Source organism: Paroedura picta, chromosome 1 (assembly GCF_049243985.1).
Source record: "Paroedura picta isolate Pp20150507F chromosome 1, Ppicta_v3.0, whole genome shotgun sequence".
In the NCBI taxonomy this organism is placed as follows: Eukaryota; Metazoa; Chordata; class Lepidosauria; order Squamata; family Gekkonidae; genus Paroedura; species Paroedura picta.
Window position 1 is genome coordinate 127,352,186 of NC_135369.1, and position 19,848 is coordinate 127,372,033.

The window sequence follows — 19,848 nt, forward strand, 5'->3', positions numbered from 1 at the left end:
AGATATTCTTTGTAATGCAGACACTTGAAAAGCCTTTTAGTTTCTGACTTCCTTCAGAATGCTCTGACTTCACACAAAAGTGCCAAGCTGTCTGAATTCAGAATTGCCTTCTCATTTAATCTTCTTTGTGCTTTATCCCTCCTCTCATACACATCACTTAGAATACTTCTTTGTTGCTTCACTTCATTTATTTGGCATAATAATAATAAAAGTTCTATTTATTATGTTACAATGGAGAAATGACTCCCAAACTTACAATAAAACCAGAGGTGTTTATTATATAATGGGAGCTCTTTGTACTACTGGAGCATGCACTAAAAATGTCATTGCTTTTAATATATGAGGATCTGATATTATCAGGCCAATATTGCTTACCACCTGGAAGTGCTTTGAGAGATTATTACTAGGGCTGCAGGCTTTATGATTTGGTGCTTATTTGAAAATAATACACTCACCAAAAAATTACAACCTAGAAATCCTGTGAAGGCTAAATTTTATTTTCAATTAATCTTATAATAGTATTCCATAAATGTTAATTTCAATGGCATGATAGTAATCTTAATAATTTGATGTACACAAGCATTCAGATTCTCCTATGATCTGCTCTGGTAGGCAATAACCACAATGCAAAAGACATCACACCATGGAGAATATCACAAAAGTGCATTAGAGCAGTGTAATCATTCCAAGCTAATAGCTTGTACAAGACAGATTTTGACAGGTATGGATTATGGCAGATGGGACTGGGGAAGGGGGCTGCAATATCAGACACATGCTGCAATATCAGACACATGCCTGGTCACATAGACAAGTCCAGGAGTGCAACATGCAGTGGAGTAAAGCAGTTTTGAAACATGAATAAAGCCATTCCTGTCCCTCTGCAAAAGGCTGGGAAAGGCAGATTTTGTAAGCAGCCCACTGAGAAGAGGACTGTAATACTAGCATGCAAGGACCATCATTGTATTTAAGGTGATATAGCTATGGCAGTTAAGCTAGTTAGCTGTTTGACCATTGCAGATTTTTGTTGTAGCAATAAATAATATTTTATTTCTATTAGTGTTACTGCTTTCTTTATTTCATGAAGAATACTATGCACCATCATCTTTACTTCATGAAAAATAATGTATGCCATCAGCTGATATTATTGTTTAATAGGTTTTATTCTTAATATTAATCATGAAATGTTGTTTTCTTGTTTTATGGGGGGCTGTGAATTAATTAATTAATGCTTTTAGGGACCCAGGACCATCACAATCCCCACTGCCCCAGTAGCTTTCAGATTAAAAGGCAGTATAAATAGCAAGACTACCTAAGAACACTGTTGAGAGGGGTCAGATATTTCAGACCAGTTGACCCTTCCAATTTACTTGCTGGAACAGGTACAGATTGTAAAATATAAATTAGAAGTCGAAAGAGCATTGGGTTTTCTATGAAATTAATTTTTATTGCGAGTTTTAAATTATTTGTTTGTTTAATTTCTACACTGCCCTCCTGACAGGGCAGTTTATACAAAATGTAGGAATAGTACAGCACAATTCATGAAATCAGGTAAATAATAACAGTGGATTCAATAACTGAAGATAACAAATACTGAGCTAGAATCAGCTTGGTGCCAAACTCAGGGGCAGTCATAGATGAGATTTCATAGCGTAGTGGTCTGACCATGGCACAGCATTTGCTGTGACCAGTTCCACATTCAGCACTGTGCCAAAATGAGGTCTAGAGTGTGACCTGCTTGATGGGTAGGGCTAACAACAATCTGTGAGAGCCCTACTGTCCAGAGGACAGCAGCTCAGCATGGAAGTTCTCCCAAAATTAGTAGTCTGGGGAACTGTAATGACCAGGCCACCACTGCCTCTAGCAGAGCTGGCAGGGCATCTGGTGGTGTGTTGAGTGCACAGTATACCAGCCATATGGCCACGATCCTGGTTGTGCCCCACTTGAGGCCATCACATTCAATTTCTGGTATTGATGGCACAGGGAGTGCTTTGAAGAAGAAATCCTCATGGATTAGGATGGCCACACCGCCTCCCTGCCCCACAGTCCACAACTGATGGAGGATGGAGAACCCTGCAGGGGCTAGTTCTTTAAGGGCAACTGTTTCACCCTCCCTGATCCAAGTTTTCATCACACACGCCAGATCCACTCTGTGCTCTGGAAAGTAGGCTTGCAGAGTATAGGCTTTGTTATTGATTGACCTGCTGTTGCACAGCATCAGTGTCAGTAGTGGGCTTTTTACCATTACCTCCACCCTAGTGACCTGAGAGATCAGACAGAGTTTAGAAGGGGTTCAATCATGCCCATATATCAAGTCCATTCTCTTGTCCCACCTCCTCCCATTTCCATCGCTGTGTCATCCCTTTGTTACTGGGATCCCTGCCCCTCTCCTGCTGTTTCTCCCTTATTTATGCCCATGGGTCATCCATGTCTGACGGTTAATTTGTAGTCCGTAGTCCGACTTCCCTATGTTTTTTTTTTTGGTTGGTTATTTCTATTTTCTAGGTTTCTTTCCTGTACCCTTGCTTTCTGCTTGGGGTTGGATGATTATTTTGGTTTTGATTAGAGTAATGAAGGGTTTAGTTAATTATGGTGGAATAGCTCTGATCATTGGTTATGGTATCTCAGCTTTGCCCAGTACAGATTACTAGTTGCATGTTGGGTGCACAGCACATTGTTGTATATTATTTCATTGGGGTGGAGGGAGGAGAATTGGGATAAAATATTTGAGGGGGTTGAATTTGATTTTGGGATTTTAGGTTGGTTAATTTGGGTGATGGTTTTCTTGTTGTGCTGGCTAGGGTTGTGCTGTTTCTTTGGATTAATTGTGCTGTTGCTTCAGTTGATTGGAGGGTGTGATTAATTTCATTAGTATGCCTTTTGTATTTGATGCATTTGGTCTGGGTGGTTGGGCTTTGATTTGATTTGGGGTTAGAGTGGGGTTTGCTTCAGTTTCAGGGGTTGATTATCGCCAATCAATTTTTAATTAATTTGGAGGTGTTGAGTTAGTTGTTTGGAGTATGTTACTTTGAGATAATTAATTGAACATTATGAAATTGAGTTGGTTTGGGAGTGAGTTGTTATATTGGAAGTTGAGCATTGGTTTTGGTGTTGTCCTTGGGTTTGACGCACCTCCCTCATATGCCAGTATTTTCCCACCAGGCTTTTCTGCCTGATCTTGGGGCCTAACGGGAAAGGCCTGGCCTGGCTTATGGGGGGGTGGCTTTGCAATCCTTCCATTTTAGTATATTTTAAATCCCATCGTGTTGTCCCTCTCTCCCTTTCCATGTATTATCTTTTTCCAAAGTTCTTCAGTGGCCTTCCCTCCTGTACTTCCCCCCACTCTGCTTCCCCCACTCCCCAGTCTGGTTCCCAAGGTGCTTCTTCCTGGTCTTCCCAGTTAGTCTTCTTCCTATGCCCCTCCACCAGCTTGGTTCCTAACATTAATGCTTTCAAGGTTCTGGGTGGCAGCTGATACTTCCCTTAGACTTTCCTGGAAGTGCTGGTCTGTGAGACTGCAGCCACTCTGAGTCTGTGTTTCCCCAAGCATGTTTGTTCTTTTCCAGCGCAACATGGTTTGGGGGCTAGGTCATCTCCTAGGCAACTGTTGTGCCTGTAGATCTTGGTGGGTTGTCCGGAGGACGCAGATTATATAGTGATTGTAGTCTGGCATGCAGTCTGCTCTTTCCTTTGGGAGGCTGGTATATAAAGTGAATGAACAAATAAAACAAAGTTAAAATATGAACTAAAAACCAGGAAGAAATAATAATTTGCATAATTTGAAATGCTGTTAAGTAAGTAATCTTGTTATAAATTGATGAATTCTAATTTTTTTTGGTGATTATACCTTGTCTATTCTTTGCTTTTCAATCTTTTTTCTCTTTTTAATGTACTTGTATCTTTTTGTATTTAAAACTTTTAATAAAATTTAAAAAATAGAAATAAGGAACTTGATACTTGGGATTTTGATTTTGACGTAGATAGGAATTAGTGGATTATATTTCACATGCAGGGCATACAATTATCAATTTTAGCATATACATTCAATTCCCTTTTGTATTCATTAATCATTACCATGGATCTCTCACATAGTATATAATAGCTGAGCCAGGTGTGAATGTGTATGTGTGTGTGCATGCGCATGTGCGTTTGGGATAATTTGTATTAAATGTAGACTCCAATGATTCCAGTAACATAGGAAGTACTTTGGTTTGGTTCCCCATGCAAGTTTGAGTAAAGATTATTGTTAAGTTTAAAGTTTGCAAACTATAATTTTGGAACTTGGTTGTTGACTAGGATAATATTTTTGTTCATGTATTCACTGCCAATTTACCAACCTCCTAGCTATATTTAAATAGTTTTTCCCATCTGTTTTGAATTGGCAATGGTTCTTTTTAACATTTGTTAACAAATATGTTTTTCTCCTTTTAAAACAAAAGCCAACTGTACTGCATCCCTCCAACACAGGGCCATAAATTGACTACTAGAGCAAAATAAGGGGATTCAGAATTGTTGTAATTTTACAGAGGAACATGGAGACCACTGTATGAAGAAAGGCCTGCAGTGTCCAGCTGATTGGGGGTACATGTGAAATTCAACCCCTGACAATGAAGGGCAGCTGTTTGAAGACTAGTTACTTTCAACAAAAACACTTCCAACTTTGCTTCATATTTTTGGGCTAGTTTTGTTATTCAGTAATAGCAGAGACCTGGAAGGAATCAATAGCACTTCAAGTTACAAGATATTCTGACTGGACTTGCATAGAATCATTAGAACTCCTGCAGCTTTCTCTGCCTTACCCCACCCTATGACCTTTAAGAGGGAGGTATAGTATGCCTGTCAGAAATAGTGGGAAATGAATTGCACCTATTGAATTTTAGGAAACTTGTCTTTCCAAGGTAGCATTCCAATCACCATGATTAAGATCTAGCATGTCATGTGCATTTCATTCCTGACAGCATGACATAGGAAGAGCCAAAAGCCATAAAAGTCCAGCATTCTGTTAACACAATACCCAATCACCTAACTCTAGAAAGCTACAAACAGGAAGACACTATCAACATTATCCTGCCTATGCACTCCAGGAACTGATTTAAAGAGGCATGCTATTTCTGATGATTAGTAGCCACTGATAGGCAATTACAGTGTACGCTTTTTCCTGAATTTCCTATACTTTTGTTTGTCCTGATATTTGTTTGTCCTGAATTTCTCACCCTTTTCCATCAGTGGACGACTAGGCATGTGCACAGAAAACTTTTTGATACTTTTCAGATTCAGCCTGAATTGATTTGGCTGAATGTGAACCACCCAAATCACCAATCTCCACTGCCTGAGAAGGCAAGTGTGTGCACCAAATAGCTAATCTGTCAGGATCTGTCAACAGATCTGTCCACTGCCTGAGAAGGTGGGGGTGGGGAGCATTTAAAGGGCATATAAAGCAGGGGATCATGACAGATTAACTGTTTGGCACACTCTCTCCTTCTCCCAGCCTTCTCAGGCAACAAAGAGCATCTTTGCTGCCTGAGAAGGCTTGTGGGGGAGGCATTTAAAGGATGCATCAAGCAGCTAATTATGACAGATGAACTTTTTGCTGCATTTCCCCCTACTCAGATTGTTCCTAGTTTGCTGAAAGTGCCTAGGAAGGGTGCAGGGCTGAATCATGGATGAATCACCAAATTGCATACCGTTTATTTGCCTTCTAGGGATGAGAGATTTGGCTTGGATACATTTGAAAACAATCGGAATCAGGTAGGTTTAGGCTTATCTGAACCGAATCAACCCATCCCTATATATGACCAGAAGTTCTAGTATTACAGGAGAGGGGGAAAAATTTCCTTCTGAGCACTCTTTTAATGCCATGTATAATTTTATAAACTTCTAGCGTACCTCTACTAACTTGCTTTTTCTCTAGATTTAACAGACCAAAGCATATTAACCAATCCTCGTAAATCAGTTGCTCTATGGTTGCTCTTTTCTGTGCATTTTCAAACTCTACAGTATCCTTTTTCAAGTATATTGACCAGAACTGAACACAATATTCCAACTGTGGACTCACCATCTCTAACTATTAAGATCTAATGACCTTTGGGACTCACAATGACCATTTATTTATTTATTTATTTATTTATTTATTTATTTATATTTATATACCGCCCTCCCCGGAGGCTCGGGGCAGTTTACAGGAAACAGGAAAAAGATCCAGATAACATTGTATCTTTGGGGCCAATAAATGCTCCTGACTTGGGCCTATCTTGGCTTTCACAATTTAAGGTCCAATGAATGCTTCTGCCTGCATTGGTCTCCCGCTTGAGTGGCCAGCTGCCAAATCAAGCTACGTCTTCTGCCCCTAACTGTCATGTCCAATGACTTCACTCACTTTGCCTCAGACCACTGACAGACCAGGCAGGTGCCTGGGAGGTGTGCTCCCAGGGGCCAGGGGCTGCTGCCTCTCTGCTACAGATGGCGACCAGAGCCAATGAGAATGTGGGGAAAAGAGAGTCAGCCAATCAGAAGGAGAGCCCTATAAGGCCTGGCCTCCATGTACTGTGAGAATTCTGAGGGGAAATCCCTCTGTTTGTGGGTGAGTGGAAGATTCCTTGCCAAAGATTTCAATGTTGGACTTATTTTGGCAGGACAAAACAGCTGAGAGTGGGAGAAAAGCCGAACAGGTTGAACGCAGAACTGGTAGGAATTGATTGCCATGTAATCTCCCCCTAAGAAGAGTCTCCAGTCTGATTTTCCCTTCACATATCTGAAGACATGGCTCTGGAAAGCTCATCTCTAATCACTATGTCACAATTCCCAAAGGTCAGTTCTCTCCCACACTAAACATTCTAAACCACAGCTTCTTGATACCCATCTCTCCACTCTCATGCCCTCATTTGTCACCACGCCACCATAACCTCCAAAGAACACACATATTCAACCCCATGCCCTTACAGGCTGGACAACCCTTCCCCTTCCTCTTCCCACCGCCAAGCTCTAGCACCCGTGATTCTAAAACCTACAAAATCTCCTGAGTGCTCGTCTGTGCCACAACCCTCTGCAATCACAAACCCTCATGCCTAGCCACGCAATCACAAGCCAAACAACACACCGATGTATCCTTGTGTCCTTCCATTATCAACAACTCCTGACTTACTTTTACCACTCCCATACTCTAATGCCTGTTGTATTCCTGGATACAATGGGCTTTGCCCCTAGTAGATTTATATAGGAATGGTATGATAGCAGTTTGATTCCCTGCTCCTTGTCTAATTATAGCCAATGTGCAAGTTGACCTTTTCACAGTAGCTACACACTGAGTTGAGATTTTCATGAAGGTACCCATGGCCACCCCTTTTTGGACTCTTTTGCTAGCTCAGATTCCATTATTGAGTCTGTACAGTTGGGATTATTTCCCCCAATATGCATCCCTCTACCATTACACTGAGTTTCATTTGCCATTTTAATGCTTATTCCCTCAATTTGAAAAGATCCTTCTAGAGGTCTTCACAATTTGCTGGCATTCCCAACAAACCTGGATTCCTCAGTATTCATCCCTAAGTCCAGGTAATTTTTGAATGCTGAAAATAATTGGCTCCAATACATATTCCTGAGGGTTCTTGCTGCAGATAACTCTCCACTGAGAGAACTGACAATTTATTCCTGTGCTCTGCTTTCTCAATTCCCAATATATTACAGGACTTCTCCTCCTATCCTATGACTCTGAAGTTTGCTCAGAAGTATTTGATGAGGGACTTTGTCAAAAACCTTCTGTAAATACAATTAAATTACTTAGTAATTACTTAGTACCTGCTGATTATATATAGTGAACATACCTTCATGAAGATGCTTTTTATAAAACATTTTTTCCCACATATCCCAAAGTTTTCAGATTAAATCCATCCTGGTGAAGAGTTAGATTAGCTGACTGTCATTATAAATTGTGCCAGATACGTTAACAGCCAGCAGCAGGAGAGCTGGCATGATGAGAACACAAGGTTTGAGAAGTCCATGTGTCATGTGACAATCATAAAGGTCCCTTTATGTCCTTCATGAGCAGGCATTGATAATTCACTTCTAATTAAAATTAAACTTCTCTTCCACTTTAAAATAATTCATTTTGATTGGTATCATTATGAGTGCTGATGCATCTGTGACAAGTAAAGAAAAAGCATCACTTGTTTGACCAAGAATAGCTTTTCCATGTAGAAAGCCACACATTACAAAATTAGATCTTTCCACCATTGTAATTTTCTATAACTATAACTGGGACAACAGTACTGATCCATTTGTTTGTTTGTAAAAAACAAAACTATCTCTTTAAAAGGAGAGTATTTTATTTATATCCAGGTTTCACTTTAGGCTGAAAGTAGAAATGAGCCATTATGTAGGTGTTTCTAGCTTCTCTTTTCAGTACATCTTAAAAACATTAATCTATGACTATTTTCAAACCTTCTCAAAGAAGAATGAAGTATAGAAAGAGGTTTTTTTAAATTATATGTGTGCAGATGTTCCATTTATCTGTCTGTGCTCCTGTCTTTAGAACAATGTCTGAACATATGTATTTCAATACTTATTTAATTTTATAATTGAACATACAATGAAATGAGAGAAGGACAGGAGTGGAAGTGGGTCCTTTGTGATGCACTATATTGAGTCACATCAAATTCAACAGAGAATCAGCAACCTGCGTCTGATTTCAGTTTAGTCTAAAATTAGTGTGAATCAAAGTGCACACAAAGAGATTAATGTCATGAGTGGCTTTTTTCTTCTCTATGATATATAAAGTTTTAATATGCAAGAGAAAAGGCATCATCAAAAGAAACACAAAGTACTCACAGCTCCTATCCCCAGTGATCTTTTGATCACCCTGCAAATGAATCAAGGGATTTTATACTAATTTCAAATGTGGATGAAAATTTTGATTTCCATTGCAAATAAGACAGCACATATTACTGCCAAGAAATATTGGTTATCCAACAGTTCAGAATCTCTTTCCAAATGCCAGCTAGCATATTTCTGCTCATCTAATTTCTGGAAATGTAAATATTGGCATTCAAGATTGAGCTTCAGCTTTATGTATCTGTTGAGGTCACTAAAATGATTTTAACTTATACAGATCTATTATTGCATCCATGGAAGTCAGCAGTACTGTTCTCAATAATGTGAAATAATTTCCATCATAGCAAACATTAATTTTAAAAAAATGCTGGGGAAAACATCCTTCCTAGCTCAGCATATTTTGATTTATCGACATAATGTTACATTTTGTAAAAACCTTTAGCAACTTTTGGTCCATGCTTCCATCTGTTCTTTTTAGTCATTCAAACAATACTAACTACAAACAGCAGACTGTATTAAAAGCACGGAGAAAAAAAAACTTGTATTTGACTTAATGTGATAGGCCCACAGTGTTCTGTGATTTCTGCATAATGTTTTATAAAGTTCTGGTATGACTGTCCCCTGGATAGATGGAAGAGGAGCCATGCAGCCAGCTAAATACAGCATAGCTTCAGAGGACTAATCAGGTCAAAAGGGAAATGAAACTTTATAATTGTAATATCATTTTTATTTCCCTTCTAATTGATCAACATAGAAAGATAGGGGAAGTGGACTGTATTTACTACTCATTGCTACACCTTTATCCCTTGATCTATAATTGTTAGATATTTTTTGCACAATGATGGGAATTTTTTAAGGAGTCAGATCTCTCTTGCATTGTATTTTCACAGCAACCCTGTTCAGCTGAGAAATAACAACTGACTGAAGGTTACTCAGTGACCTTAGTAGTGAGCATGGATTTAAACCTGGGTTTCACCAAGCCTAACCCAACTCTAATCACTACATCACATTGGTTGGATCCCATCTAAAATTTTCCTGCACAAGACATAGTTCTCCCAAAACTGCTGTCCCAAATCCTCCCCCCCCCCATTACTTCCGTGGCAAGAGGGAATTCCTATAATGAAGGAGGGTTGAAATTAGAGGGAGAAAATAGTCCTCCTTGCATAAACAGGTCTTTGTGATGGGATCCAGCTTCTTGTTCTTTGTGCTTTTTACACAGTTGGTGCCTCACAATGGTCATTCTGCTCAACAAACCTAAAACATGCTTAAAAGCAGGTGTGCCAGTTCCTGCTTCTGCTGGCAACAGTCAAACATTCTTATTCCTGTGGATGTGGTAGAGATTATAAAGGGGATCGCTATCATGCTCTTTAACTTGGGATATGGGCCAGTTGGGCAAATTTCTTATTCCTCTTAGCAAAATAGAGGTAAAACCAAACCCTTTTACATATAAATATCACAAACAAGTTAACACCATTGGGCTATCATTCCTTTGCTGCTGGTTTTGGATTTCTTAGGCAGATCTCTGTCTTCACTAGGCATGAGAGTTTTGGATTGTTCTGGGCTGTAAATGCCCCAAACAGGCTTGTTTGGGGGACTAAATGGTCTGAAATGGTCCAAAACATCAACTGTCATAGATTGTTTCAGAGCTCTCTGAATTCTTTAGGCCATTAAAGTCAATGGCACCATTAAAGTCAATAGGAATGTTCCTGTTTGTCATCTCTGAGGTCTGAGGGTGGTGGGGGATTGAGTTAGAGGATCCAAACTTTCAGTGTACCTTCAGGACTCTCTTCTCTAAAGACCCCCCCCCCCAAGTTTCAAGAAGATTTGGCCAGGTAGTCCAATTCTAGAGACACCCAAAGAAGGTGTCCCCATCTTGCCCCATTCTATCCTAGGACAGGGGAAAGTTTCTCCACTTTACTCTTAGCTCCATAAGAAAAAGGGCCTTCTCCATAATGGCACCAAATTTCCAGCGCTCCTTCCCCAGAGAGATTTGTCTATTGGCTTCTATCATTGTCTTCCTTGAGTGTGTGAAGGCTTTTTTGTTTTATTTGGTGTGCCACAGTAGCTGTTCTTGGCCTTCCTCCTTTGTTGTGTGTTTATATTTTTTTAAATATTTTATATATTTTCTCTTGAATAATCAATATTATGTCAAATAATAATATTTTAATGTTGAAATATTTTTGTTTTGATGTTCAGCACCTTGCTAGGGTGGAAACACAGCACAAAAATGTTCTAAATAAATATTGCAACAAATTCAAGATTATTTTTTTTTAAATGCCACAAAACCCAAAAAGAAACAGCCAACCATAATAATGCAAAGAAAATAACGGTATCTAAAGATAAAACCTAAGAATCCCAAGGACTCCCTTAGTAAGTTAGTGCCTGCCTGTCTGCCTGGGGAGAGACTGTTTTAATCAAGAACATATCTGATGCACGCAGCTTTGTCGTGCACATATTTTTTTGGTGGCAAGTAATATTTCTGATTTTCTTTTCTTTTCTTTTACATCATAAGCCATTTTGGGTTCACATTGTACAGGAAAAAAGTGGTATAAAAAACAGACTCGACTGAAAGGGATTCGCCCCCCCCCCCCACAACACTAAAGATTACATTAGATGTCTGTTGCTACTTTTGTTCATTTTCCAGGCTGCACCATGATAAATGAATGTTAAGAATACCACTTCGAAGATAGACTTGACAGCTTGATGAGGTCAGCTGTGTCTCCTAGTACAGCTGAGCATGCTGCTGGCATGGATTCGACAGTGTTGAACCACTGCAGGGGATACTGTCCTCATGCTATTTCTAGGTAATACAGAATAAAATACCGTCAAAAACTTTACAAGAAAGAATCCTGTGCTCTCATTTTTCCCTACTAGCTGATTGATAGCTAAGAGCATCCTCTCTGTGTCACAGCAATCCCTTGGGATTTTTCAACCTTGACAGCCATCTCAACATTTGACAGTCCTGAACCCTAATGATCATGGGGCTCTATGCAAGATCAAGATCAGGTTTTCTTCCCCAGGAGCATTTCACTGTCTATTTAAAAATGGAAAAGAAACCTACATTCAGAGACCTACAACTATACTTAAAAATTACTGCCATTCCATAACTCCAGCTACCATAGCTTTTATGGTGGATCAAAAAATCATGAAAGTAAATTTATTAAGAACAATTACTATCTCCAAGTGTTCCTGCTACTCTGTCTTTCAATGTTTGGTAGCTTTTGATAAATAGCTTTTAAATATCTGTATTAAGCTACTGGGAGAGATTATCTGAAGTATTTCGGCTGAATTGTCCGCAGAATTTGGATCACAGTCAACTCTATTTCACTCTTCTGGCAGGTCTCAGGAACCCAGTCCTAAAGATGATATTAGGGTGGATAAAGGCGAGCAAACTAAAATTTAATCCTGGTAGTAAGGGGGGGGGGAGAGATTTTACTCAGTATTTCATAGTTTGATAATTATCTTTTCCACAACTGGGAAAAGATAAATCAAGAAACAAGTAATTTTAGAAACAAAGTGCTTTCTACAAGTTCTAGCACACTTTGGGACAGTTTTAACCTCTATATCAGCCCTTCTCAACTTTTTTACCATTGAAAAACCCCTGAAACATTCTTTAGGCTCTGAGAAACCCCAGAAATCAAAATATGATTGGGAAGCATAGCTATGTACATGACCACCCAAGACCCCTCCCTTTCCCACCCACCCCCAGGCCCATCATTGACCATTGAGGAGGTCAATATGACCATGTAGGGTTACATCGGTTTTATCGGTTTTAATGGCTTACAAAATATGAAATTAATAAAATCCCAATACAACCCATAAAACCCTATAACAAACAATTACAATAAATGGCGGTATAACTTCTCCAATTCTCCCAGTCTCAACTCTGTTGTTCCAGCCTTAGGACCTACGCAGGTGGTATTAGATGATATAAACCCAGGGGATCTGATCATAAACATTTAATAGGTCAGGACCCACTCTGGTCACACACACACACACACACACACACACACCGGCCTCTACCTAAAGCCTGGAGGAAGAGCTCTGCCTTGCAGGCCCTATGGAACCTAAATAACTCCATCAGGACCCTCAGCTCTTCTCGGAGCTCATTCCACCCAGGGCCAGGGCCCAGGGCCAAAAAGGCCCTAGCCCTAGTCAAGGCCAGGTGAATGTCCCATGGGCCTGGGACAACCAGCAAATTCATACCTGCATAGTGAAGAGCCCTGTGGGGTGCATAAGCAGACAAGCAGTACCTCACATAGGTAGGACCCAAGCTGCATATAGCCTTAAAGGTCAAAACCAAAACCTTGAACTTCATCAGGAAGCAAATCAGTAACCAGTGTAGCTGCCACAGCACTGGCTGGATATGGGCCCTCCAAAATCACCGAGTAAGGATCCTCGCAGCTGCATTTTGTACCAGTTGCAATTTCTGGGTCAAAGACAAATGTAGGCCCACATAAGTACAGAAATCTAGTCTTGAAGTGACTGTTGCATGGATCACTATGTCCAAGTGTTCTGAGGACAGGTAGGGCGCTAGTAGCCATACTTGGGGCAGGTGGGAAAATGCCATTTGGACTACTTTCATGATCTCCATTGAATGGGAGGCATTAAAGATCCCCCCCAAAAAAATTTGTGGCAACTGGTGCCGGTGTTAATTACACCCCATCTAGGAAAGGGAGGCATGCTTCCCTCTTCTACTCAGCCACAGGACCTCCATCTTGGAGGGGTTGAATTTCAGATGACTCTGCCTGAGCTATCCAACCACTGCTTCCAAATAACTGGCAAATGTACCCCGGTTGGCCCCTTCGAGTTTTTATCCCAGACTTGGCTCCCTATTGGCCCCTTCGAGTTTTTATCCTGGACTCACCCTTACTGCTTTATTTTTACCGCTCCCGTGGGAGGGTTTACAGATTAGGGAACCTGCTGAGATTTACAACATTCAACTGAAAATGCATCATGTATTAGAGTACTTATTTTGAATTTTCTGTGCATTAAACTATATGAATAAGTTACTAAAAGTTACATTATTTTCCCTGTTATTCACCTATCACTTTTGCATTGTAAATAAATTAATTAAAAACTAAAGTTGAGGGAAGCTGAGGGAAAAAATTCTACTCATTTTTTTCCTTTCCTTTTTTCTTGCCATCAGCTCACAGCCAATTTATGGTGACTCCATGGGGTTTTTAAGAAAAGAGAGGTTCAGAGGTGGTTTGGTTAGTCGCCTCCTGAATATCAACCCTATTATTCCTTGGTGGTCTTCCATCTAAATATTGATGAGGACCAATCATGCTTAGATTTCAATGTCAGGCTAGCCTGGGATGTCCAGGTCAGAATAGAGATACGTATCACAAATACTTTGCACATGAACATTTCCTGTCTGCTTTGTCATGGCAATACTCCTTTCCCTTTCAATTCTCCTAGTGCTCCCAATAGAAATAATTTCTTATAAAATTGGTATTTTCCTTGATTGTCACTATTAGGGATGGGTATAAACCTAAACATTCCAGTTCAGTTTGGGACAGCTCTCACAAATTTTCACAAATTTAACCAGCCATTTTGGACCTTCTTTCTTTCATCCACAGTTTACCACTGCTGAAAGAAAGGGGAGGGATTACTGCCAGCCAATTGACCCATTTGTTTAGCTCCCCCCCCCATATTGAAGTGGGGTAGGGAAGTGGAACAGACATGTTTAATAGCTCGCAGCTATTTAACTTAACAGTTGATAAGTGGACCTGCCAGGCTGTTAGGTCTGAACAGCTGTTAGCCATTTCACGGCTCAAGGTCGCAAAATATCTGAAATCTAATAGTTTTACTGTATACTTTTTTGTCAAAAGAACCTATACTCAACAACATTTTTATCATGTGAAATCAATGTCTATTATTATTTCAGAGTTGTTGAGGTACATTCTACAAACTGACTGGAAGAGACTATACATATGAAACTAAATTCTGTCATTATCTGGAAGCCACAAATGGATATTTTTGTACTGGGCCAGTAGAAACTGAGTTAGGTTACTTCATTAGCTAGCTGTAGCCCAGAAGGCTGCCTTAGGGGGCACTGGGTTTTGCCCATTTTTAAATTATGCATATGTTCTAGAAGTTAATTCCTTCAACTAAAATAGAGAACCACATCCATTAAATCAGTTTAACAGAGGAATATAAATTTTCATTCCTTTAATTGGCAGCAATTGGTGGAAGTCAATTTTAATTGGTGATACTGAAAACTAAGGGCAAACTTAATTTTTCCCCAGTCCACGTTATTAAAGTTACGTTTTAGAAAGACACAAGAAGTGAATGAAGCAGGAAAAAAGGCCAGAAATTCTGTCTCAATAGTAATCTAATTATTTTAGTGCTCTGTGGATTTGAGTCTGAGTAGAGCCTACCAGAAGGGGACGACAGAGAATGAGGTGGCTGGATGGAGTCACTGAAGCAGTTGGTGCAAACTTAAATGGACTTTGTGTAATGTTAGAGGACAGGAAGGCCTGGAGGATCATTGTCCATGGGGTTGTGATTGGTCGGACACGACTTTGCACTTAGCAACAACAAGAGCCCACCAAGTTTTCTACAATACTTAAGTCAATGAACTTAAAGGGGAATGAGCGGGATAGGAGGAAATGAGGGGGGAGGGCTTCTGAAGAGCAAGCCCCTTCCTTCTCTCTGCCAGACTACACATTCAGCTCAAAACTATGATCTTCAGGCTAATAAGATCTGTTTGGCTCTTAAAAACCTTTCACCAGAAGAGAAATAAACCCAGCAAGATCTTATTTAGACTGCTAACAGAGTATTGTTTCCCCCTCTTCCTCACATTATAATACCCTGAAAACAGAAGATTGCTTTGCATGGAATAGGTAGGACAAATGGGCTATCAACAAAATTCAGCTTTTGGCACCATTTGTAAAGTTGTAAAGGTTCATTAACTGGAAGCCTTGGGACCGGTGGATATCTCATATTCAGTGTTGGCTTAATGTCTCTCCACTATACCTTGGGTATATATTGTCTTGGAATTTTGTGACAGCTTTAATTTTATGTAAAGGCTGAAATTCCCACTCTTCCCTATTCATATGCATGCCATACTTTTTCTCTTTTTCCATCTCTGTGCTGCCTAACAGATTATTGGGACTGCACATCTGCTGGTAGCATCTGACCAGATCATAGCATTGCTAAATCTGCCCCCTGTGTAGTGCAGTGTCCTGCTAGATTAGCTTACAGATCTTATACAGAGCAATATGCTGTGACATTTTACTACCACATAACAGGTCTTGTGACGAAGCCTGCAGTCCACAACGTCTTATCTAGAATAACCTTAAAGAGATTTTGTCCATTTAGCATGATTGCTAAACTCACATTATGTTTTTAAATCCAGAAACTAAAAAATATAGAATTAATTGTATTTTTAAAATCCTGACTTTGCTTTTTTAATGTAAATATTCCTCAAATATACCCTGGATGTACAAATAACTATTGAATATTTATATTTCATGTTCAAAAATTGAATAGTACCTGTCAGCATTTGTTTTTGATAGTATATGACATGTAATAGTCCACATTTGACAATATTCAACAGTTGATATTTCATAGTGGCCAGAAATTGATACTGTCTGATGATTGACATGCAGCAGTTAAATATGTGATAATATCAGACATATAGTCAATATCTGACAGCTGTGTAACAAAATAAAAAGCAAATTTAATTCATTTATATGTCTAGACTAAACAGATGAGTTAAATCCACATGTATGGTTATCCAGTTTTATTGCCAAAATATGGCAGTAGTATATGAATTTCAGAATTTAAATTTTATCAGTACTTTACAATACTTTAGAATACTAGTACAATATTAGAAGTAAAGGCCAGTGTGTTCAGGAATGCATCAGGTGCTAGGTAGAGGCCTGGGGGGGGGGAGGATTTAAAGGGAATGGGCACAGAGAGGCATCTCATGAGTCACTGCTTCCTTCTCCAGAGAAAGCTCTAAGGAAAATAAGAAGAGGCCAAAGGTTTTATTCTGTGAAGTCTGGTAAAGTTGGGGAGAAGGGATTGGAGGTGTTGGTGGCATCAAGGAAGCATGTTGAGGAGCCTGCTCTTTGCTCAGTTGTGTGAGTGGCCACTGGTGTAGTACTGGAGTGGTGGGAATAGGTGCTAGGGTTCAGGGTGGCAGCATGGGAGGGTCTTTTCAGCAGCTATTATGTTGGGGGAAGGGATAGCTCTTTTCTTCCCAACTTTGCTCTTTAAGAGCTGAACTATAGCCTTATATATCAGGGGGAGAGAAGGTCCCAGGGCTGAGAAGCCCCAAGTGTATCTTATCAAAATTAAGTGAGACTTTGAACAACTCCTCCTTTTAATCACTTACCTTCCTCCTCCATTCCTGCTAGCTCTGAGAATCTTCATGGCCTCTTTCTCTCCTGATGAGGGTGCAAAAGATGGCTGCCACCTACCATAGCTGAGGTAATTCTGGTGCACTCTCAAACCTTGCAAGAGTTTTCAAGATTCTCCCTCACTCTCAACCCCACTCCCATAATGCACTTCCTTTGCACAGCTTTGCTGCGTGTGTGGCATAAGATGTTTTCACATCAAAAATAGCATCTTATAAGTATATAACACAGTTCATGGCATGTAATACATCCAGAGAATTATAGCCTGCAATTTCATCACTGATGTTCCCATGTTCAAGGTTCAACTAGTATAATCAAGTCAATTCATAGATTCCAGTGTAACACTAAGCACAGTTACGCCCTATAAAATCCATTACAGTTGATTCTTAGGATTACATGTTAGTTGGCAAGGATCCATTTATATATATCACTGACGTGCATATGATATGGCCACTAAGCTTATAAACCATCTCAAAATAGGAATATAGTTTTAATCAAATCTAGCCCCATGCTGCTTCAGTTTATCCACTATTTCATCAAGCACTTTTGTCCCTCTAGGTTTTGCTTTATTCCCCCCTCCATTTTTCCTATATCTTTTGAGACTACTTTTACCCAAATATTTTTCTTGAAGATGATTTTGAGTTGGCTTTTTCCTAGTCTGTAATGTTTCTATCAATTTTCTTTTACTATAATGCACATAGCACATGAATAAGTGATGGAAATCACCTCTGCAACAGAAACGGTTTCCTCAGCTGAATGAGTGTATGAGCACTATTGACATAGTGGAGGAGTGGGCAGTGGGAAGATGCATGGAGGGAAGTCCTATGATGGCAGGAAGGGTGGGCACTGCACAAAAGCATCGCACTCACACCAATGGCTCCTGAGAGTGGACTTGGGGTGACTTAAAAGGCGCCATATGGAGAAGCCCTGCTTCTTGTGTCAGGCTTACTGCCTGAGCAGTTTTCCTCCCACGCACCCTGTTTTGTTGGCTGTTAAACTTATGTCCATATGGCCACTAGATGATGTCTATATATTGCATTTTGTCACAGCTGACAGTTTTGGCATGGGATGGAGCCTGTTTTGGGGGGGTTTGGTCTGTGCATCAGACTACCCAGGTTGGGGACCTCCTTATGAGGTGGCAGGTCTGTGAGCAGAGCTGACCCCGCTAGGGGGGCTTGGGCTGATAGGCCAGGGTAGGACCAATAAGGAGGCGGGCACCTCTCCTTGGTACCCCAGAGCTTACAGTCCCAGGTGGCTTCCTCTTGGTGGGTGCTTCCTCTTGGTACCCCAGGTGGACACTTCCCTATGGTGGGAATCCAGCAGCAAGGTGACCCGTGTTCCTGGCAGGGGAACTGAGTGGGCCCCAGGGTGCTTCTGGCTCTTCCCGTGGACAGGATCCCAGCTGCAAAGATACCTATGTTCCCATCAGGGATCCAGATGGGCTCCAGGGCACTCCTGGGGTCCAGGTTTTTGTGGTCTTTGAACTACAAGTCAGACTTCCTCTCCCACGTTGTGTCAATGCTCCTGTGGAGAGCCAGTTTGGTGTAGTGGTTAGGAGTGTGGACTTCTAATCTGGCGACCCGGGTTCGATTCTGTGCTCCCCCACATGCAGCCAGCTGGGTGACCTTGGGCTCGCCACGGCACTGATAAAACTGTTCTGACCGAGCAGTGATATCAGGGCTCTCTCAGCCTCACCCACCCCACAGGGTGTCTGTTGTGGGGAGAGGAAAGGGAAGGCCACTGTAAGCCGCTTTGAGCCTCCTTCGGGTAGGGAAAAGCGGCATATAAGAACCAACTCTTCTTCTTCTTCTTGTTCTTCTAATAAAGCTGTGGCCTTGTTAAGCCAACATAAATGTGCCCCAAATGAGCCCAAAATGCCCTCCTGCAAGTCAATGGCTAATAACAACAAACATCCAATAATTCATAAACTTGTCAGTTTTTTCCTTCAATGAAAATATTTGATAGCAAAAGTATTCAGTTCAGTTCAATATCACAGCAAAGAACTTACAGAGGGCTTCTGAATTACTGCCTCTGTCAAGTTTTCTCAACGTTTTACCATTGAGAAACCCCTGAAATATTCTTCAGGCTCTGAGAAACCGCAGAAGTGGGATCTCCAGGTCCCAGCTGGAGGTTGGCATCCCAGCCACAGTTCAGAAATGCCAGCCTACAGGTAGGACCTGGAGAACCCCCAGAATGAAAGCTGAGATCAGTTCTCCTGGAGGAAAGAGCTGCTTGGAGTGACACAATCACTTCTCCATGTATGAAATACCTGAGTGGGCCAATCAGGTAGGGAGTGATTTGTCTTCATACAGTTTGAACTGATTCGCCCTTACTGGCAGAGTGCTCTCTCTCTCTCTCTCTCTCTCTCTCTCTCTCTCTCTCTCTCTCTCTCTCTCTCTCTCTCTCTCTCTCTCTCTCGGTGGCACACCCCCAGGGATCGAGTGAGCTGGCAACTTGAGCTTAATTATGTGTCGGGGACCCGCTTGCTAACTGAAAAAACAGGGTGCCCCTTTGAAGAAAACGTCACGCCAGGCCTGGTGAACGATACAACAGGAACAAGCTTTATTTCAGCAACGTGGAGTCCGCTGGTATGGAGTAAGAGCTTCCACCGAACTCCAGGTGGAAGCTCCCTTTTATACAAAACCCACCTCCTTAG